Genomic DNA, 23,731 nt, shown 5'->3' with positions numbered 1-23,731 from the left:
CTCAGCTCATGAAACTTTAATTTTTATTCTTAATTCTGTTTTTGATGTCCTTTTGTTTTTCTGTTCATTATCTTCTTGAAATCATCACATTCTCCTCTCTGTATTTCACTCACATCTCTCATTGTCATTGGAAGCATAGAAAAACACCTTTCTCTGTCTTTCCTTTGTACTAAGACTTCTTTCATGTTTATATCTTAAAAATTAGTGCAAACATTTAAAAAAAACTGAAAAAGACAGAACTGACAACAAAAACATATGACTGGTAGTGAAAACATTTCAGCTATCAAGGAATGTACCATTTCCAAAAAATATCCATTTTTGGTTTTATTTATCTTTAATGTTGGTTTACTTTCTAATTTCCTCTATTTGTCTTTCATTAAGCACATAAGGAGGATTTGAAATCCCTACTTTGCTCCTAATAATTTAGGACCTCATACAGTATGTGTGTGCAACATGTAGTCTTTCAGCCTGGAAGTCATGTTCATAGTAAATGCAATCACATTAATTATTCTGGTGTTTTACATGATTTGCCTGTTATTAGGAGCATCGATTAGTATGTGTGAAACAAAATAAATAAATAGATAAATTTGACAACAGTAAGTGGCATTTACTTGAAATTCTTAGTCTCTAAAAAAAAATGACACTTGGAGAAAAACAAGCACTACTGTGAAGTCACAAGCAAAGGACTGTGAAAAACAGATCCGATTATCAATAAATATCAACATTATGTCATTGCCATTAGAATAAAATAGCAATTTCCCACATTGTAACGTAACTGAATGATAACGGCAATCAAAATGTCTTTGCATGCAATCACGCCTTGTCTTGCAATTTGACAAATCCATTTACAAGCTGCTACAAAGCACCTGATTTATTTTCCTCTCCCATAGCTTCCAACCACAACTCATATCCTTCCCTAGCAGAAGAAATTTGATCAATTGTCACTTCAAAAAAGCAGAGAATTACTTATTAGCTTCGTAAGAGTCTTTCTCTCCTTAAAAAAACACAAAAAAAACAAAATAAAGCAAAAAAAAAAACAAAACATACCGTGAACCACCTATCATCTCTGTGACGATGAGCAAATTGTGAACCATACTGTCCAACTCCACACACCACAATAGACGTCAGAACATAATATGAATTGCAAGTTAAAAAAAAAACCAAATAAACAGATGATTAAGTAATCTACCACTTTGTTAAGTCTTACTTTCTTTTTGGAATCTGATCATCAACTCCCCATTATGTCACATGGTGTCTCTGCTACATGTCCAATGTAGAGTGTGTATGTGTTTTAGTTCAGTTCAATAATATCATGACAGACATTTATTTACAATATGTGTGTATGTGTGTGTGTGTGTGTGTACTGAATGTATGTGTGTGACAGAAAACACAGGAAACTAGTGGCCATAAAGAACAACATCCAACTGTCACTGGCTCAGTGTGTACAGGAGACAAAATGCCAAGTCAGTGAGCCAAAAGATCATTTCTGAACCATGCCCTGCCCCCCCCCCCCCCACACACACACACACACACGGCAAAGACATGGAAAACACACAAACCCTCTGGGTGATGCAACAACAGCTGTTGCCCCGCGGCATGGGACACAAGCATGTGTGGAACTAGCCAGACTGCAACTGAACATAACCCAGCAGATCGATGTACTCCCAAACACACATCAAATCAAGCAAGCAACACAAACTCACACACACACACGCACACACACACACTGGGAATGCTGTCAACATACACCAATCAGACCAGTAGCTACCTACCATCCAGGAACATTTGCAGCATATATTCTGTAGACATTTGGTGTAGTTAAGGGATATTAAGCAGGGATATTAAGCAGGCATATGCAGCATTGGCAATAATAACCAGGAGAAGTTTGTGCAATGAAGCAGATGCAAGATTCAAGCCCTCAAATAATGTAACCAGGTTACATATACAAACTTGATGTTGGAAGGCGGAAATGTTATTGGTTGTGAATCCATTTTGGCATGTTTTAATGGTTGGATTTTGGTATTTTGCATGGTTTTATTAATATTATTGAATTTTATTATTGCTGTGTTTTACCTGGCTTGTTTTAATTGTTGACGTTACACACTTCTTGCCTAGAACTGAGTTTTGATGAACAGATCAGCGACACCTGGGCCACGCTGGTCCGGTTAGCGACATCCCACACAGCCAATTGTGAAATTGGAAAGAGACCACCGCATCCAATCGGTGGTTGAGGAGATGACACCTGAGTTCTCTTATGTGACACTCTGATGCCAGGCGATATGAGTTGGAGCCTATCCCAGCAGCCTTCGGGCATGAGATGGGGTTCACCTTGGATGGGTCGCCAGTCCATCGCAGGGCCAACACATACGTATAGGCAGACAATTATTCACACTCACAGCCATGCCTACAGTCCATTTAGAGTATCCAATTAGCCTAGTCTGCATTTGCATGTCTTTGGACTGTGGGAGGAAGCCGGAGTACCCAGAGAGAACCCATACAGGCACAGGGAGAACATGCAAAGAACCATTAACTATTATGCTCTTCAGGTGCTACCTGTTTTTTAGTATTTGCAGACTCATTCCTTCAAGGCTGTAAAGTACTACAACTCAAGCATCTAATTCATCTTTGTCCAGCAAGCTTTTCCTGCACCGTCAGAGCTCTGTATTGGACCGTCCAAGGCCAGTGCTGGAGAGGCTGGCAGAGGGTGGAGCGTGTTCCAACAGGAAGGTGAAGGTGAGTCAAACTAGTAATGCAGACTGGTGCCAAGTTGATAATTTTGTTAGCATAGGCCACAAGGCAAAGCAGCATCGTCTTGGGCCATTCGACCTGCATCCTGCTTTCAGAGCAATCTCCTGAGATACACGCAAAAAATGTGCATGTGTGTGTGTGTGGGGGGGGGGGGTGGCCAATTGAATTGAAACTTGATGGATACAGAGAAAAGCAAAGAGAGAAATAGATAAGAGCCTTTCTGTATTCACCCATCTTCCATCCTCTTTCCCCTGGTGGGCCAGGTTTGCCTCCATTTACTGAGGAATAAGAGCTAAGACAATGCATGTGAGGGCACAGAGAGGGGAGACAAAGAAAGGGTAAACAATCGGGGATGAAGAGAGATGTAATGGTAAAAAAGTGTTGTTCGCTTCTAACAGCCTCTGTCCAAGCATCACATATGTGACAGGTGAACAAACAGAGGCCTGCAAACACAATTGTCACACTCAACTTTTGGGCTTTTTGGCTACTGTGGTGATATGACCTTGCTTCAAAAAGCAAGGTCAGTGAGAAGGGTTGGAAAAGGGTAAGGAGAGGCATGTGGCTCTTGAAATCTCAATTAAAACAATCCATATTGGCTTATTAGTATCCCCATTCAGTGATATTAAATAGGCTTCTATTAGGCATTTGTAACCATTTTCAGCAAAAAGCATTCTTTCCTCTCAAGGACCGTACATACAGAAGGATGAGGATATTGTACTTAAATGCATGGGGTTAAGGTGTTATCAGTAGTGTCTGAAAACACTGGGAGTAGGGAAATGGAAAAATTGGACAGTTTGGCAAAACAACAAAGAAGATTCACAGTACTGAATTATGAGTCTAATTTTATTCATAGGATTAAAATGTGCCTTATAGCATAAATTTTTTTCTCTTTTTTGAACCAGTCCCTGATACATGAAAAAAGAAATCAGACCAGATTTATCTATTTTACATTTTTTTGTGTAAAATGACATTTATAGTTTCAGGATCTCAACAACTAATAGGTTGACAGTAAATCCATGTGATGAGTTGTGGTTGGCCACGCCCCTCCCGAGAGGTCTCCCTGAATCATGCCTCTATGTTTGCAGTGGCCGACTTCCTGCAGTTCAACTGCTCGATCCAGAACCTGACTTAGATGAAATAAGCTCCTGCAGAAGTTCAAACAATGAAAGACATTGCAGAATAGGTCTCTAATTATGGGTATTTTATGTTATGTATGTGTTGGTAGAGTGTCAAACAAGTAGTTAGTTAGATGCTGCTGCTATTTACTTCACGTGTTCATGTTTTAGGAGTAACTGAGGTAAATAAGTAATGTTGTACTTTGTACATCTAATCCTCATGCCTTTAATGAGGTACTCTATGGATGCAGGGCTACTGTGGATGTGACAAGTCCCAGTTAATAACAGATATTTTGATGACTGCTGACAGTAAATTATCTTCTTACCTTGCAGTGTTTTCAGCAGAAAATGGCTAATTTTTTCATCACATCTCTCACTTAAATACTAAATTGTTTTGGTATAATTACAATTTGTCAGGCTAACAGTTTCATCCTTTATTATTAATTAACAATTGTTAAAAAGGTTTCAGTCAAGTTACAAAGCTCCAGTATTATGTCTCTAATGCTTATTGCTTATCCACCATAGCTTGTCCCATGTCTTGCAGAACAGTGTTTTATTTTTTTTGTTTTTTTTTCTGTCCTTCTTTTTTTGGGGGTTGCTACTGTGCAAAATGTGCAGTGGTTCTCCCTATAATAGCTGAGTGGTGTAACACATACAACACTTTAGCAAGTGCTCTTTATTTATATCTATCTGTGTTTGATTTGTATATTATATCTATCTATCTATCTATCTATATACTGTGTGTGTGTATATATATATAAATATATATATATATATAAACACACACACACACACACACACACACACACACATATATATATATATATAAATCGAACACAGCCAACGATGTCTTAGAAACTGGCAAGAGGATAGTAATCTTAATCAGTTTCTTGCACGTCTCCAATTCCGCTGCACTAGCGGTGCATTAGGCAGCTCTCATTCATGTAGTCTTGTGAAGTCATTACCAATTTAAGTTTGTTGCTTTAGTGAGGGTAAAACACTGAGAATCGTAGCCCAACAGTGGGTGAGCTGCTTATTCCTCTTAATTTGCCCCTTTTTTTTAGCTCAGCACCTGCCCTTCCACCATTCAATAATTCCTCCTCCTGACATCTATCGTGTACCTCTTGTAACTGGCCATCACCTCACTCACAAAGACTTTAATGTTACAAGAAGAACAATATAGATGTCAGGAACAAAGAGTTACAAGCAGCCATCAGGATTTGCTTCCTGTCCAGAAGATAAGACAGGGGCGGGGGTTTGCTTTAGTATGTAAGAACAAATTGGTGCATTAGAACATTTTATGACTGGGGTCAAGTAGAAGAAACACTACCACTGCCTCTGACGCAAGGATTGAAAAAAAAAAAAACTACAATGATTCGAAACAAAGAAGTGCATTGTTCATTGTTATGAATTTTAAGCATGCTAATGGAGTTTTTCCTCAGTCGATGTGAGGGTCTAAGGGCAGAGGATGTTGTTATGATGCCATGTGAAGCCCTTTGAGACAAACTGTTGGTGAAAACGGGCTATACAAATAAAATTGCCTTGCCTTGCCTTGCCTAATGTGAGCTGCCTTTTTAGATACAAATAACAAGGGCGTAGGGGGGTTTACAGGGTACAAGTCCCCCCCAACATTTACAGAAGGTGAACTGATCTCCCCAAAAATACCATGATTGATAACTACTTCACCAAAATATGCTTTTATGATAGCACAAAGGCTCTAAACAGTCATATTATGCATTAGATATAGCTTAAATGATCGAAGCGAAGTAAAATCTGGTCAACTGGACGTAAGTTTATCTTGAAGACGTTTCACCTCTCATCCGAGAGGCTTCTTCAGTTCTAGTGAAGAGTGTGGAAACTCCAGCTTATAAACCTATGTGGGAGTGGTCAGTGCTATTGTGGTGGAAACGACCCTCCCGAGACTCACCTGGCCTCTCCAAACGACAGTCGTTGTGCGGTGTCAGGGAGTTTCAGGGGTGGTCGTTAGGGGGTTTCACCGACCACTCAGATGCTAATGGGCTGTGCTGGCATCAGCCGTTCCACATGGGTCTTTCAGCTGAACTCTTTGGGGAAGCTTTGAAAGGACTTGGTTGTAAATAGGTGAAAGGAAATGTCGCAGTCCACCTCCTCTGTTCAAAGATGGTTTCTCTATCCTGACGTGGATGGCTTCTTTAACTCCTCTTTCAAACCATCTGTCCTCTCTGTCGAGAATTTGGACATGGTCGTCCTGGAAGGAGTGGCTTTCCTCCTTGAGGTGGAGGAACCTCAAGGTTCGCACTGACCACTCCCACATAGGTTTATAAGCTGGAGTTTCCACACTCTTCACTAGAACTGAAGAAGCCTCTCGGATGAGAGGTGAAACGTCTTCAAGATAAACTTACGTCCAGTTGACCAGATTTTACTTCGCTTCGATCTACGATGACCTGGATGAATGAGAACCTACACAGACATATAGCTTAAATGGTTTTCAGAAAATTCATACACCCCTCTTTTGGAACATACAGTACCATTTTTGTCGCTTGGCCCGCCTTTTCCAATCTCCCCCTGCACTTTGCTTTCGCTAGCAGTCAGGTCTGGCTACCATATGGAGTGGGAGACAGCTACCCATCTGATGATGTAAGTTTTGAATTCCCTCAGAAATCCTTCAAAAAGTCCATAAATCCAACTCTCCTTTGAATAAAATTGCACCAGGAATCGTTTGCAGCCATCCATGAAAAGATTAGACCTTCCATTTTTTTGTTGTAACCCAATTTTATTAATCGCAATTCTGTAAACACTCACTGACTCACTGAAACAGATGGACCTAAAGTTAGCTAGCTACAGTAGAGTTATGGTTACTTATTTGAGTGTTTACAAAATCCGATGTAATAAATCGGAAGGATTTTTGCTTCAAAGTGATCAGTGAACCTCTGTGTTGGAGTAACATTGCTAAGTTAGCTAGCTAGACTAACGTTAACTAGCTTAGCCCAGTTTTGGGTAGCCCTGTCAGTGCATTGCCTGGGCTACCTTGTCACAAGCCGTTGGTGGTAACTGCGTGAGTTTACCACCGATGGCTATCTTCTAACATCTAGCTACTGTTACTACTGGCAATTTGTCTTTTTTTCAATAGATCTACAAATGGTAACACTAATAGTGCAGTGAGTGAGTGTGCACATACGATACGGTAGATTTGTGTGCGCATACCGGGAGTGGCAGGATTGAATCCTGGCGGCGCGCCTGATAAAAGGGAAAATGGGTGTCTAAAAATCCACCAGAATGCAGGAAATTAAAAATATGAAACTCAAAATTTTCTGGGGGACGACCCCCAGACCCCCCTCCTAATTTTAAGTACACCCTAATACTCAAGTGAAAGCTACACACCTGACAAATAAAAGTTAAACTGGTGCTTAGCAGCTGACATCGTGGGCTAATTGTATTGATGGCAGTGCACACATTTGTAATAATAGAATTTTCTTATTTAAGATGTCAAGAAGTAAATGATATTATATCATTGTATAAAGCGATGGTTATCTATTATCTGCATGAGAAAATGTACTTAATGATGTCTCCAGATTAGGAGCTCTGTCCTATTATTTTAGTTTTTCTTTGCATTCAAGCTGAACGCATTTTACATTGATTTGACGCTCTGTTGTGCTAAAAATTAACATACATATGTCTCCCTTGAATGCATTGTGACAGATAAAAACACATACATTCTCAATACATAAAAGCCAATCCCACTGAACACCTTCAGACACATTCACATATACACTCAAGTCCCTGACTGAGTGGGAGACAGCTGTGATGGTTTGATGTTTTGGGATGCTCAGATGAGAGGTGCAAAATAGAAGGGAGGATTTTTAGTCACTTTGATCCAACATCCTTTGAGTCTTCTGATGAACACTTCACAAAATATGCAAATAAGAAAGCAGCTACATCCCCCATTGGAGGTTTGCAGCAGCCTTATGAGGCTGCAGTCGATGAAGACCATTAATGTTGCTGAAGGTTGATAAAATGGGATGGTCTAGCAGACGCTGTTGCTTTCCAACTTTGGAAACCACTGTTGACAAACATGGTCAAGATAGCTAGAAATGATTAATGTTCAGTCTGAGATGTAGCTACAACAAAAATCAAAACACTTATGTAGTGTAATCTATGAAAACAATCTTCAATTTATAACTCAGACCTGTTCTCCAGGGTCCAAAACTTCATTTCTGTTCAGTTTTACTGACCCAGACTATACACAAGTCATACAAACACAGACAGATCAACAGTTTTACTTTGGCTCAAAGTTCCAGCAAACTGCTGCTTCTTGGAGTGAGAACAGTAATATGGCATATGGCATGTCTGGTTGTGACGTCTCTTCAAAATGGATTTTCCAAATTTGGTGAAAAAGGATGTGTTTGAAATGAGACAGCTTTGCCCCAACGTTTTGATGTATTCAGCCCCTATATTTGGACACAGTTCTTGCACTAAAGGAAATGTAAGTAGAGAGCAGTGAAACTCCAAAGAAAAGTATAAATGTATTTCAGGAGTATAATGGAGAAGAGAGGAAAGTGTAATGTGAAAGGAAGACAAAGAAAAATTAAATGTTTTCTGAATGTGAAACTTGTCATTATCAGCCACACTGGTGAAGCATAGGTTTTTGCAGATAAATTAAGGCCTTAATTTTAAAGCTAATTAGATCATCTGGAAAACCTTGCTGGGTTACCTTAGACAATTCACATCCAGGTAATATTGTATTGTTAGGGTGTGCTTTTGTCAGTCTGGGTTAAAAACAGAACAGCAATATGAAATGTTTAGATGGTCTCCAATAACAAGTAGGGCTATAGAAAAATAGAATAGAATAGAAAAATACACCACTTTACAGGTATTTTATTTCCATTTTTCTTCATTCTGTCCCAGTTGAATCATCAGTTCACCCACACACTATTTATCCCTCTCTCTCAACATCTCTCTGTCTCCATGCACATATTGACTCAAACACACACACACACACACACACACACACACACACACACACACACACACACACACACACACATCTTCTCCTTCTAGGTGAATTAAAACCCAATTATTCAGCTAATTCATAACTTAATTAAAGCTTGCTGCTATGTCTGCTGTGCTTGATTACATCATTATTCAGAGTAATTGGGGATTTCTTTAATGACACCTTGTATGAAAGGGAGAAACAGGGTGCGAGAAATTTAAAATGAAACAGAGTTTGATGTATGTGTGATTGAGAAGAACAGGGATATTTGCCACTGTACCCATGCTCATTCATTCACCATTCCATGGGTTGTACTAGCAGTGCTTGAATAATGGGAATTAAGTCAAATCTACTTCTATTGTACATTTTATACAGTATACAGAGTTAGCTTTGTTTCCAAATGATTTAACAAAATGTCCTAATATGAATAATTTGAACAATCAAAAAAATCATGTAGGTTTTAAAAAAACAACCTCAAAGGCAATGGGCACATGGAAAGTACATCTCTCTAGCACTATAACATAATCACATCTGGTGTGGCTACATTTATCCATCCATCCATCCATTTTCTTCCGCTTATTCCTGTTAAGGGTCGCGGGGGGTCTGGAGCCTATCCCAGCAGCTACGGGCGAGAGGCGGGGTTCACCCAGGGCCAACACATACAGTATAGACAAACAACCATTCACTCAGTCATGCCTAGTCCCCAGTTACATGTCTTTGGACAGTGGGAAGAAGCGTAAGTACCCGGAGAGAATAAAAAAAGAAAAAAAAAGTCCATACTCCTGTTTTTACTCACTAAAGTATACAAAACAATCCCTATGCAAAAGAAAATGTGCAACTACCATCACCATGGCAACCTCTAACTCATTCTTCTAGCTGAATATCACACACAAAACTCAAAATGTGTGTATCACAGCAACAAAAGTGTAGTGTGCATTTAGCAATACAAATTAGCAGACTTTATGCAGATTCATCAATAAACTGCTCTATTTTCAAATTACAAGCACATCCATACAATGATACTTTCACCCATATGACCAACAAAACACTCATTTCAGTTTAATGACTTGTGTTCAATGTGTTTTTAAAATATTGCCTCCTCCAGCATGTGTCTGGTAAATGTTTTAATTAGAAGGGAAATTAAACAATAAAAGAATGGCTTTCTGAGCATCCCTGTACAATTACGCCCCGTCCGAGAATGTCCTCTTTATCTCAGATTGTTATGACTGGGAATAGGAGAAAGCTAATGAAATTAGCCCAGACAAACCCTTACATTCTCTTCGTGCCTCATTTCAGCCTGATGTCCGTTCTCTGTGAACCACCCAATAGAACACTGCCATCCAGGCCCTCAATAGAAACATTAAAAGCCTGGAAAATCCACCTCTGTTGGGCTAATCAACGACTAGATGAACAGAGAAGTGAGAGAAAAGGGTTTTCTTTCTTCTGTAGAAGATTATTTTTTTACCTTGTTTGTTAGACTAATCAATATTCTACCACTGGAATGAAGAACCCTCCTACAAATATACCCATCACCAGAATCATTGCCATGACTAATTATTGATTTAGGTGCCATTTCAAGCAGGACCTTAATACAATTTTCATAACTTATTTGAACTGTTATAGGCCTATTGTTCTCTATCACTGCTACTGTACTGTTCTAAAAATAACACCTGTAACTACTGTTTTCTAATGACTACGTCCTACATGACATTGCTACTGCAGTTCAAAAAGTCCAGGCGTATGTCAAAGGACAATGTCAAGTACATGTTAAGTCTAACATCGTATAAGACTGGTCTAAGTCAAGCTCCAACTTCTTAAATCTCAAGGCAAGCATCAAGTCCCTGACAAGAAGGTCACTGAAAGTCACTGAGTGAAAGCCACTGAATTATGATGATTGAAATTACTCAGCATACAAACATTTTCAACTTTAAAAGGAATTCATAGTACCTTCCCACAGCTAGGACTCATAATTGTAATTGTTTTCCTGTATGATTAAACAAGGTTAAAAGTGAATTGAACTTTTTTTTTTATGTAGTCCCAGTTGCAATCAAATCCAAATCAACAGAAATAACAAGGAGACAATACCTCATAGATTACTTTTTTTTTTTAATCAGAAATCTGATTTCCACTCAAGATTGGTCTGCAAGAGAGAAGGAAAGTAGAAACAAGGAAAATGAGGATGTACAGAAAAATACAGGAAGAGAGCTGTAGTCACCAGTGTTTCTGCTTCACAGCATGTGAGAAAGAGACATGGGTCCTTTCAAGGAAATGTGACAAATAGTTTCGTGCCAGGGAGGAGCACTGTCTGTGATATTTGCTATGAGAATAATGATGAAGTACAGAAAGGGTTGGAAAGACTTGAATTGGGGCTCTTTGGATTTGGAGAAAAATGACATATTAAAAATGCAAAAATTGTGCAAGCTGTGGTTGGATTATGTCAAAGATGGACTCCGAGCCCTTTTATGTCCATGATGGTGATAGACAGGTTGATGGACGAGATCAGGCAGCAGTTTCTGCAGGACTACAATGAGCTGTTGTGAGAGTAAACAGCCAGTTTAGCATTTGGAGGAGGACAAGGAATGTCAGTGGAGAAAAATGGAATAAGGGATAACGTTGGACTAGTGAAGATGTGAAGAGTAGCATAGGTATATACAGTTATAAATTTAAATAACCGAAGGTACTGAAGCTGTCAAATGAATCTTTTCAATACAATTGAACTGCCAGCAAAAGTTATGTTGAAAAAACCTCAGCTTCTGCAGCGGCAAGACTGCCATCATTGTCAGCTCAAACCAGCTGTGCTTGACATGGTAAGTACACAAAGACTTTGTATCAAGGCGGGCCATTTAAGTAGTAATCCAGTGCTTAAGTCTGTGTTGAAATCACTAGGACAAGAGCATGTTTGCCAGATCAGTGAAGTTGCTTTAGCTTTCATTGTGATTTGTTAAATATCAGTCAGTACAATGATGAGAAGGATGAGAAAATTTGTTTTTGTAATCAAACTTGAAGAATGCAGTTGTGCAGACAGGATCATGGATGATAGAGTTTGGTTTGCAGAGGAGAAACGGTGGATGTGTCAGGGGAAGAATACTGAAGATGGACCTGCTTATTGGAGTCACAAGGGGTGATGGGGGAAGACATGCAGGTAGTTGGCAACAGAGGAAGATAGTCAGGACAGGAAGTAAAAGAGACAGATGATCCACTGTGGTGACCCCTATCAAGAGCCGCCAATCAAGTAAGAGGAAGGCTCTTGCTTGTACCAATTTGTAACTGAAGCTCAATTATGTCTGAACAGCTCTAAAACACCTCTATGTGAGGGGACACTGTACTTCTTGTATTTTTGTACAAAAAATAGAGGCCTACTGAGCAAGTAATTTGGAGCCAGGATAGAGAGAATAGATTAAATGAGAAATGAACATGTGGGAAAGTAGATACTTAACTTGTCTGAGTTTTTTAAATGACTAGCTGCACAACAATAAATGTGTTTAGACTCTCTGAGGGGACCGTACTGTTTGTGCAAAAAAGCTACTCTTAAGTGGATTTTATTGTTTCCCTTCCTCCTCTAAATCCCTTTTGCTGTTTTCTTGGCTTTAGTAGATAAAGAATAATCACAAAGGAACAAGACGGGGTATTTCATTTATAAAGTACATTTAAACAGATGTTCACTCTAACCTGTGAGAATTAAGGAGTCAAGAGCATCTTTGTTCAGAATTTGCTGATCCACGTTAAAATCTTCATCTATTTAATTTCAAACACTCCAGCACAGTGGAAGTAGATTTACGATAATGGTTTAAAAGAACCATTTTCTGTGTTATCTGCATGCGGACAGAAATAAACAATTGTATTACTGGCGTTATCTTATTAATATCTGAATCACAGTTGGAATTTCATTCAAAATGATATATCAGACATCTCTGTACTCTGTACTGAAATTAATAGTCAGTATATGTTTTTGAATTACTATTTTTAACCAGACAGTACAGGTCTGAGAGATCAAAAATGACATCATGACTTTTAGTATATATCTACCTTTACCCCATGAAAAATTCTGATCAAACCACTTATATTTTATTTCATTATGTCAATTTTCTCTGGGGAAAAAAAAACCCAGATAAATAAAGAAAAACTCCACAGGGAGCTGGAGTACAGATGATCAAAATGGAGTCAGCTTATTCTTTACTCACAGCTAAAAGACAAAACTGAAGGTTTCTGTCAACTCCTCAAGGAACAAAATCAAACTTGATTGGAGTGAACTTCATAGAAGTGAAGAGAGAACATAAAAATCCAACACTTTGGGACAAGGGTGGGTAACAATTTTTTTAGAGGGCTACATTAATTTGGATAAAGTGAGGGGCCACACATGGGTCAATCAAAGTAACCATGAAGCACACATTGATGGAATATGTTCTTGAATATGAACTTTTTTCTCACTGTATGTTTCAAAGTGGTGTACTCTAAGATGGACAACAATGGAAAGATCCACTTGTGGTCAATTTATGATATATTCATGTGTTTTCACTGAGGAATTTATGATGTATTCATGTACCACCACTGAGGAAACACCCGGCTGATGTTACACATATATATATATATATATATATATATATATATATATATATATATATATATATACCTATGAAATAACAAAACTGAATGCACATTACTTATTTTATTTTACAAACACTGTTAGCATTATTGTGGGGGGAGGGCGAGCATATTTAGTCCAAATACTGAATATATATTTTTGTTTTGTCTTTTTTTTGTTTGCTTGTTTTAATGTCAAGTGATACAGTTGCCAAGCATTTATTCAGCCACACTGGCTCTTGCTTTTGTGATAATTTCAGTGTAAATAGTCAACATTTGTATCCAGTCCAGGTATTAAGAAAACATTGCTATTGCCAGATCAGCCCCCACTAAAGCAAATATATTCCAGTGTGCTGTGGCATTTTGGATGTAAAAAGGGTTTTAATTTTCATCAATATCTGGGCATCACTATCTTCACAGACAATATATCCTGACTGAAGTGTTGTTTTCTATGTAGTTCACTAGGTAGAGCAGGTTATCCACTTATCACCATGCTCAGTGTCCTCTTATGCTGGTTGGGCCACAGTATCTATCTATTACAAATGTGTGTGAAAAGAGCTACGTAGATGTAATATGTGATTTTGCATGGAATTTATAGCATATCAAACACATAATGAAGACATTAGCATCCATTTCATCCCTGACTTTTATGGAAATTCTGTAGAGTAATTCATCCTGTTTAGAGTCTATTGTCATAGATACCGGAACAAAACAGAGGTGACAAAGATAAAAGAAAGTGTCTGTGAGAGAGAAAATACTGTCTCCACACTGGTAGTGTCTGAAAGTCCACTCTGCCTCTGGGAGAAGTTTCCAAGCACCTCAATCAGAGTTGAACTGGTGATGCTGATGCTGATTAAGGACTGCTGGTGTTTCAGGACTATGTGCTGGAAGTGGCTTTCTATAGGAGTCTCACTCGCCCAGATCCAAATGATCACCCCCTCTTCTAAAAACCTCATGTCTGTTTAGTGCCCAAATGCCACTGGAATGTCTTTGCAACATGTTAACATGCCCTGTCACATTAGAGCTGGATGACAGCCAGACACAGGCTAATCACACACTGTCTATGTGAGTGTCTGAATGTTTGTGGGAGTTGAGTAATGCTCTCAGCAGAGAAAGCAATCCAGGCTGCCTGCTCAAACAAAAAATAAAATAAACCTTGTCTGCCTGTTTCTGTAGGAAATTGAAATTTCTGGCACTCCGTTTAAATTGCTTTATTGCAGCCATAAATCAATGTGAGAGGCAAATGTGCCTGAACATGTCAGCAGATTGAGTCATCACGTGTGGAAACAGATGGAAGCTGTAGCTATAATTTCTGTTTTAGATCAAAATGACATCAATGCACATATTTGTGCTCTGATGCCATCCAGCAGAACACTGGGGCAATAACCATTCCTCTGATGACTTCACGCCTCTTCACATACAGACTACGGTCATCTCTCGGCCAGTGCAGTAGTGCCTGCTGGCACAAATCAAGCTCAACCAAATTTAATTAGCTGTATATGATAGGTTACCAAACCTCTGAAAAGAGATTTCCTTTTATACTGTATGGCTGATATACCCCTTCTACAATTTACTTGTAGTTTTTCTTTCTTTATTGTTTATATAATTATGAATTGCAGGACTGACCATTTATCATATGGAAATACTAAGTTAAGATTGTGTTTCTTGTTCTTATGAAGATAAAAATCATACTAGCAATCAGCCTTCAACCCATTAATGGGTAATGAGCTTCACAAAATAAACAGAGAGTGTGGCTTTGTCGTGCCAAAGTATCTAAAGGCAACATTATATGAAATTTACTGTGTGACGACATGGATGAGACAAGGTCAACCAAGTCATAGAGGTCACTCAAGTGTTTGGGGAGGAGTGCTTTATAAATGAAAGTGGAGTCTGCTTGTTCTTCCTGTGCCTCCATGGGTTCTCTCCAGGTACTCCGGCTTCCTCCCACAGTCCAAAGGCATGCAAGAGGGGACTATGCCAATTGGATAGTCTAAATGGATCGTAGGTGTGACTGTGAGTGTGAATGGTTGTCTGTCTGTATGTGTTGGCCCTGCGATGGACTGGCAACCCGTCCAGGGTGAACCCCACCTCCCAAAGGCTACTGGGATAGGCTCCAGCCCCCCCACGACCCTTAATGGTTAAATGGATGTAGGTTTTGATTATTTTTCAAGATTTATCAGAGGTAACATTCAGGATTGTAGATCTGCCACTTCTCTCTGTTTTCAGTCATATACACCTCAGGTCTTTCAGTTTAGGACTGATGATTGCGCAAACTAATCAAAAAGAAGATACATTTCTTGTTGGCAATGAGATGAAAAGTAAAAAATACAGACACACTCAGACTCACGCAAAAGGTTACAATGTACACAAGACCTAATTATTTATATCCATCCCTGGTTTAACACAACATTTCTGGCATTTTTTAAAAATCCAAGCAGCGACCTCTTTCCCGAGTATCATTAGCTGATTAATGTCTCCCTGCTCTGAGTTTTAATTGACATAATTTATTCTCCATTAGTGCTGCCCCTCTACAGGCAGAGTCAACGTGTTCCTTCACCCCTCATTTCACCTGAGGCAGTCCTGCCCTTCACCTTGGGCTATAGCGGTTCAAGGTCATTGCAGAAGCATCAAGGTTCCGCTATTATTATCAGTTGTGATCACAGGTAAAGTGCATTAACATGTAGACATTGCAAATATTTTCATGGCTGCTATTTAAAAAAAGAAAATGCTTGTCAGCAGAGTGCCAAATATAATGGAGGCAACAGCAGATTTGAGCTTCTAATTTGGGTCCAGTTATCATAACTTAAATCAGAAAAGTCAAGACAGCATTGTGAGGCTGAATTATTTAGTTATAAAATGAAATCATATTCTTAAATTCCCTTCTATTAGCCTTGATATGTCATCTGTCTTGGCAACCACATCTAATGCAATAATGGACGCTGTGGCCATGTGTAAAAGGCCATTTCTGAGTTGTGTGTGAATATCTGAAAGGTAAAATGGAAAAAATTAAAAGGGAAAATCAAAGGGTAAATTTCTTTTCTTTTCTTTGGATAGTTGGACAGTCTTCTTTTGTTGTTTTTCATGTTCGTATGTGATTTATTCATTCTTTTTTTTTGGAAATATTAACTGCCCCGGACATGATGTCTGCCCGAGAATTTAAGTATTTCCTGTCGGGTCAGAGCTGCAGTTCATACAGCCATCAAGGCAGCAGCAGCTGGGTGCAGCATCACTCAGGCCTGGTAAGATTATCTTTTTTTGTGAGAGTTTGGCAACATTTGTTTTTTGTTTTTTTTGAAGTTTAAGTCATATTGGTGTGAGACAAAGTGGATGTTGTGCCGCCACTCCTTTGTTTGTTTGAACATTGTCTTGGGACAAGGATGTGACGTTTCATTCATGAGTGGGTTTGAGTATCACCAGAGCACGCAGTTCATTCATGGGTTTATTTACATTCTTTGGAGAGCGCAGCGAGGTATGCGCAAAATGTTTTAATATTGTTAAATTTATGAATTTACTGTGGAATTGTATTTGATGTTTATTTTGTATGTGTTTAAAAAAAAAAAGTTTCACTGTGCCATATGGATCATGAAGTGATATAATTAAATAAAGACCTTACGCATCAGTCAATCTCACGAATCGTCATTCCAAGGGCTGTAACACCATGTGGTTACAAGGTAGTTTTTCATGTTGATCACAGAAATGTACAAATTTTATACACAACAGAACATTACGAAACATGAAAAGGTCAGAAATGTTGGCAGGAATTCAGATGACATAAATTGCACTGCTTTGGTTAAAAAAAGAACAATATTTCTGGTGTACTGGGAAAAATAACAAGCCTCAGTGAGAATGGTGTTTAAAATATGCAGTCAGATTGTAGAAAGGTTTTGAACCAGCCATTCTTTAGTCCCAGTGGAAAGGTTAAGGAAACCAAGTACAGGCAACAACTTTTCAGGGTCTTTAAAAGGCAGACATACAAATACATAGAAGTCAAGAAAATCAACAATGTTTTTGAAAAGTCAAGAATACTGAGCAGACACAGGCTGACTTTTTGGTGTATATATAGATTGAAGCTTTGAGAGTGGGAGAAGAAGAGAGAACAGCAGATCTGGAAATGGAGTGGAACGAGGCTGAGAGGCCTGGTAGAGATTGATTTTCTCTGACATTTTCAACTGAAAAAGTTCTGAACTCGTCACAGACAGTTGAAAAAAAAAAAATCATATCTGATACTTAAACCAGTTTCCCTATCCGTTTCTTAGCAACAGTCTGCACCCGAGGCGACTACTATGGGCTATGGAGATGTGGTGAGATAGATCGTTGCACAATAGGAAAGAAAGAAAAATGTGTTTGTTTGAGGCTGTGGCACATATTGATTTAGCTATTCTCTCTTAATCCTGTAGGACATTGCATAGAACCAACTTCCACCATGACACAAATTTGCTCATGAAAAACGTTTGACGTTGACTTCACTCATTCATAGGCTTTATTTTGAGTGGAGTGGAATGTGGGCACACTGATGTGTTGTGGGGCATTTGGATCTAATTTGCATAGAGCAATATTGCTTTGTGGGTAATTTTGACCCAGATAACATATCGGTGTTTATTTCATTCTATCAACTAATTTTGATTGGCTGGTCAAAATTCCCTTCTTTTCTGTGCTGCACATGATGTTGTACAAAAGAAATGTTTTGAAAATTATCATTCACCATGTGGGTATCACACACACACACACATATATATATATATATATATATATATAAAGAGAGAGAGAGAGAATTCTGACCAGCCAATTAGAATCAGCTGATCAAAGACAATCACCCAAACAGTCACTAAGCCTTTTAAGGAATGTGAACTACATCTAAGAGATTCACATTTCCCTTTTTATGTAAAACCTGAATATTAAGTGGCCAAAAACTGTTTTGTGGTTGCTTTTTAAGCACTATATTTGTATATCTTTAACTTTGCTTTTTTTCTTCTTCCTCTACAGCAGTGAGGTTTGTGTGTGACAGCGAGTCGAATAGAGCAACTCGACAAGTCTATTTGGGACAAGAATGGCAGCTAAAGATAGAAGCCGAGTTGGAGACACGAGGAAAGGAAACATGTTTTTTTTCAAAGAGATCTAATGTATGATCTGAGTCGGAATCAAGGCTGTGAATAACAGAGATTATAAATAAGCAATGTTCTCCGTATTATTCCTACCTTATTTAGATCTTCCTCTCTCTTCTCTCTACAGAGCAACTGAGCAAGTCTGACTAAATCTAAAAGTAGATAGAGTTATCTACCTTTAGATGTAGTCAGACTTGCTCAGTTGCTCTCTCACATATTCTGGTTGATTCCTCATCTTCTCTATTAGTTACAACAACTGCAACGCCCACCATATGTTTTGTGTCACAAGGTTGTTTTCAAGGGAACATGTGGTGTTTGCTGCATCCACATCCACATGTCCTCCACCCTTACTTTTTCTTTCTTTTCCCTCCTACATCTCCTCAGATGACTGCTCTGCAGTCATGGTCTACTCAATAGGGTTGGTTCATACAGTCTGTGAACTAGAAGATAATGTTGTGGTCGGCTCTTACAATATCATCCATTTACCTCAACTACACAGGAAAACATGTCTGTACATCTAATTTACCCATTATCTTGGTAAAGTCCATCCATCCATCCATCGTCATCTTCCGCTTATTCCTACACATTAAGGGTCGCGGGGGGGGGGGGGGGGGGGGGGGCGCTGAAGCCTATCCCAGCATCAACGGGCCAGTCCATCGCAGGGCCAACATGGAGAGACAAACAACCATTCACAATCATACCTACAGTCAATTTAGAGTATCAATCAGCCTAGTCCCCAATTGCATGTTTTTGGATGGTGGGAAGAAGCCGGAGTACCAGAGAGAACCTACGCAGACACAGGGAGAACATGCAAACTCCACACAGAAAGATCCCGTGCCCGAGCCGGGACTCAAACCCGGAACCTACTTGCTGTGAGGCCACAGCGCTAACCACTGCACCACCGTGCAGCCTCTTGGTAAAGTCAACATATATATATTTTTTAATTTTCCTGTACTAAATAAATTACCTTTCCAGCATCATGTCACAGCTACCAAGTCGCTCAAAACATTACTCTATCTTCTAAGACTACCGTAAATTCCGGACGATAGAGCGCACCGTTATGTAAGCCGTAGATGCTTATTTTAGGGAAAAAATCAACTTTGTACACGTATAAGCCGCACCGGTAAATAAGCCGCGGTGCACGGTGGAAACACCTCGGCCGCCTGTTCTCTCTCTGCATGTTGACCCAGTCTTCCAGAGCGTTTTCAAGTTCGGGCCATCTGCTATTATGACCTCTGAAAGCTTTTGTAGTCTTTTTGCATTGGGTCAGTTCGTCATGTTGCCGCCTCCAGCGTCTCACCATCGATTCGTTTATGCCAAACTTACGTGCTGCAGCTCTATTTCCATCTTTAACCGCCAGATTGATTGCCTTTAACTTGAAAACTGCATCATAAACGTTCCTTCTTCTGCTCTCCATCTTGAGGGTGAGTACAAATGACTGAAAATATCGTGCGATGCTCTTTTTACACTGCACCGCGGCATGGACTGGACGCTCCAAGTACAGTATTTAGAGAAATTACCATAACATTTGGCCAGGAATTTCCCTAAATACGGTACTTGGAGTTGCCATCAGGAACAATAGGGAATTACTGCCCGCTGCCGCTGCCCGCCACACCCCAGGGTGAGGGTAAAATCCTCGTATAAGATGCACCGGAGTATAAGCCGCGGGGCATGAAGCGTCGAAAAAAAAGTCACGGCTTATAGTCCAGAATTTACGGTATATGCATCAACTCTGTCATAGAACATCTGCCATTGGCAGTTGCCATGATGACTAGCGTAAACACAAGGGCACAAATCGACCCACAGGTAGACATTAAGAATAACTGATATTAACGCATTCCTTGCCAGTGATAATATTTTCTGTCAATCAGAGCTACCATTCTCATGCAGTAGAGGATGCTATTGTATACCTAAAGACATAATATTGTAAGCCTAAGTCCTAAAACAAGATATAAAGCTCTGGAATTTAGAATGCAGACTGATCAATTTTGTGGTTCTCCAGCGTGCCTGCATTGCTTCACCTGGCCAACTCAGGAGCTCTTTCGTTGGGCAAAGCATGCAAATGGATACTTGGGATGCCTAGAGGGGGCTTACAGCCTCAAGAATACTATAATTTATATTCAATTGAAGTATACCATATGAAATTGAGAAAAAAACAAATAAAAACATACAGTATACCAAAGCAAATTTATGCTTGAAAGGTAAATCTTTTACAAAAATATGTTTCTGAGCTTTTTGTCTGAACATGAATGAAACTGACCGTCATTCAAGAGTGTTGATGAAAAAGAATGGTTACACTTCCACAATTTAAAAATTTTTTAAAGCCAATTTTTGCTTTAATTTCTTCTGTAGCACAAAATATTCTGTAGGTCTTAAAAGATGATGATGAATATGTTCAAAAAACTGGTGGTTGCTGGCAACAGAAAAAAATAATCTGGCAGAGAAAGTGATAAATGATGCAAAGGTAAAAACAAACTCCTTATTGCATGCAGTTTTACTGGCAGTGGTTACAAAAACAAAGCTGAACTGAATATGTCAGGAATGACAAGGTTTTTAGACTCCACCTCCCTGCTTTGTTTGGCCAAGGTGTCAGTCATCCTCATGCACCCACAGCACCATGAAATGGCGATGGGAGCTCCATCGCTTGTAATGAAAATTCAACAGGAAAAGGGTTCTAGCCAGCACTGCTCTTAAGTAGTCACCATGGAAACTCAGGCCTCTAGGCTCAGTTTTTTAGGGCCTGAGCCTGAAGGTACTTTAGGCAAAGACCCTATTATGTTTGCTCGGCAGAGCAACACATTAGCAGCACTAATTTTGTTTGTTTTCTAGCTTAAGCACATCAGAAGCTTGCATCTTCTTTTCAAAAAGACAGCCAGATGATAACCTCTATATCCCCACCATCAGGAAGACCAAAAAAAAAAAAAAAAAAGCTGTCAACAGATAACAGAGTTCATTAGATCACTGCATTCAGTGCCATGGATACCAGAGCTAAGAATGGCTCATTGTAATGAAAATACCTCTTGAAGTGTTCAAACATCTGCCAAGGGGAAAAAAAAAAAAAAGTTCTACAATGCTGACTAGATCTTTATCCAAATAAACTTTCTGCTTCTGTGGCCCATGTTACATCTCTCATAAGGATTGAAAAAAAACAGTCTCATAGTTTTGTTTTTGTTTTTTTTTTGTAAAATGTTGTAAATGTTGTAAAATCTTGCTAAAAGTCAAGTGGCAGTGAGGTTGGACACACCTCATTTAACCCTTAGGGACCCAAGCTGATTTTGGGGTAGTTTTACATCCTTTGCTTTTGAGCTATTATCTTGGTCAATCTCTTCACGCTATATCTTGTTTTCAAGACAGTCTATGCTATCCAGATATGCCATCAGTTCACTTGGTACTACTTACATATATTTAATAAAAAAAATGTAGAACAATTTTTTTTATATAACACATTTTTTTGGATTTTTTACATTTTTCTCATCAAAGATGTTTTCCAGGATACACATCATTGCATATTGAGTTGGGGAGTTTACCTAGAATCTGACAATACAAGCACCATGATGGTGAGATGTTCTATGACTTCACAATTTACAAAAACATGTGGTGTGTGCATGGCGAGAATAAAAGCCATTTTACTGAAATAAACACATAATATGCTTATGATGAAAAATATTATTCATTTTAAAAGAAACATACATGAATAAAAATACACAAGTAGTTACAAGAACACACAATTATATACAATACTATATACATCAAAATGAATTTTCAAGATTCCCTATGGTGTTCCTAAAGTTATTATATCAACATATTGTTATGTAGCAAATTTTATGATGTAGAAATCACTTACAAATTATATAAATCTTGGATCATCTTGAGTTGGATCCATTCCATGCAAAAACATGTCATCATCAGATCAACTCTCAAAGCCAGAGCCATTATCCAGATCATTGGGGCCAAAGTTTGCGGGTGCATCTTTTTGGATGAGTTGTGCCACTTCAGCTGCAGTTTATTTCTTTGGTGGTATTTTTTTCATGACATTATACACTGCTCTACCAAGTGTGTCTTTTCAGTGTCCAACACTGACCTGTAGTGACCTGACTGAAACAATCTGCTCATGTAGCATCCGTGGGCGTTTTACACATGGAGTCTACTGTGCACATACAGTAGACTCTGGAAAGTTTGGAGAAGGTTTTGAGAAGAAAAATGTTCCTATCATTCAGAAAAAGCAAAAGCAAAAGCAATGTCATGCTTATACTTGACACCCTGTAGGAATTTGCAGTGATCAAAACTGGATTATGGATGTAGTTTATCATGGAGAAAAATATGATAACCCAGGAGTCGATAAGGTATGCTGTTCTTCTGTCGAATGCGTTTGACAAGTATGAGTGAAATACCGGAGTAAACAAATAAGTCAACTTATTATTTTGCAGTCTTTTATCAACTGATCTGTAAAAAGATACGTTCGATGCACATGTATGTGTCTCATATCACTGTATACTCCATTTGTGCTGTTTCATGTAATATGCGTGCCACATCTGTCTGATGATGGGATCGTGAGTTATTTAGATGAGAGTAAAAGGAGTGCACATCAACACACAGCTTTTTGCGAACCATATTTATGATTAAATTCAGCCAAATTCGAAATTATTTTCAAACAAATACGTAAATGCTGTTAACTTTAAATTTCTGAGGCTGACTGATCTGAGGTGACTCAGATGAACTTTTCCTCAGCAGAAGAAATGACTCTTGGTCTTCTTTTTCTGGGGTGGCGTCATGTGAGCCAGTTTCGTCATAATGCTTGATGGTTTTTGTTCCCGCACTTAGGGAAAAATTGAAAGTTTTTGAAATTTTCCGGGCTGTCTGACCTTCATTTCTTAAAGTAATGATGGACTGTCATTTCTCTTTATTCAACTGATTGGTTCCTGCCATAATATAAATTCTAACAGCTGTCAAATAGGGCTGTCAGCTGTGTACCAATCTAAATACTACACAACACAACTGATGGTCCCAACCCATTAAGAAGGCAAGAAATTCCATAAATGAACCCTGACAAGGCATACCAGTGCAGTGAAAACCATTTCAGGTGACCACATCATCAAGCTCACTGAGAGAAGGCCAAGGGTTTGCAGCACTGTCAACAAAGCAAAGCATGGCTACTTTGAGGAATCTAAAGTAATAAACATATCTACAGTTTACAATTTTTTCTTTGCCACATAATT

General features: G+C 38.9%; 1 protein-coding gene across 3 annotated transcripts in view; it reads right to left on the bottom strand.

Annotated features, from left to right (window-relative positions):
* nlgn1 (neuroligin 1) overlaps nt 1–23,731 on the bottom strand; it is a 399,552-nt gene that overhangs the window by 122,193 nt on the left and 253,628 nt on the right. The gene's annotated exons all lie outside the window — the stretch shown is intronic.

The sequence above is a fragment of the Aulostomus chinensis genome, chromosome 14 (genome assembly GCF_037954235.1).
Source record: "Aulostomus chinensis isolate RoL2024-O1b breed Wild chromosome 14, RoL_Achi_v1.0, whole genome shotgun sequence".
NCBI classification, from domain to species: domain Eukaryota; kingdom Metazoa; phylum Chordata; class Actinopteri; order Syngnathiformes; family Aulostomidae; genus Aulostomus; species Aulostomus chinensis.
The sequence above is the reverse complement of the archived record's forward strand: the minus strand, read 5'-3'. Positions and strand labels throughout refer to the sequence as shown.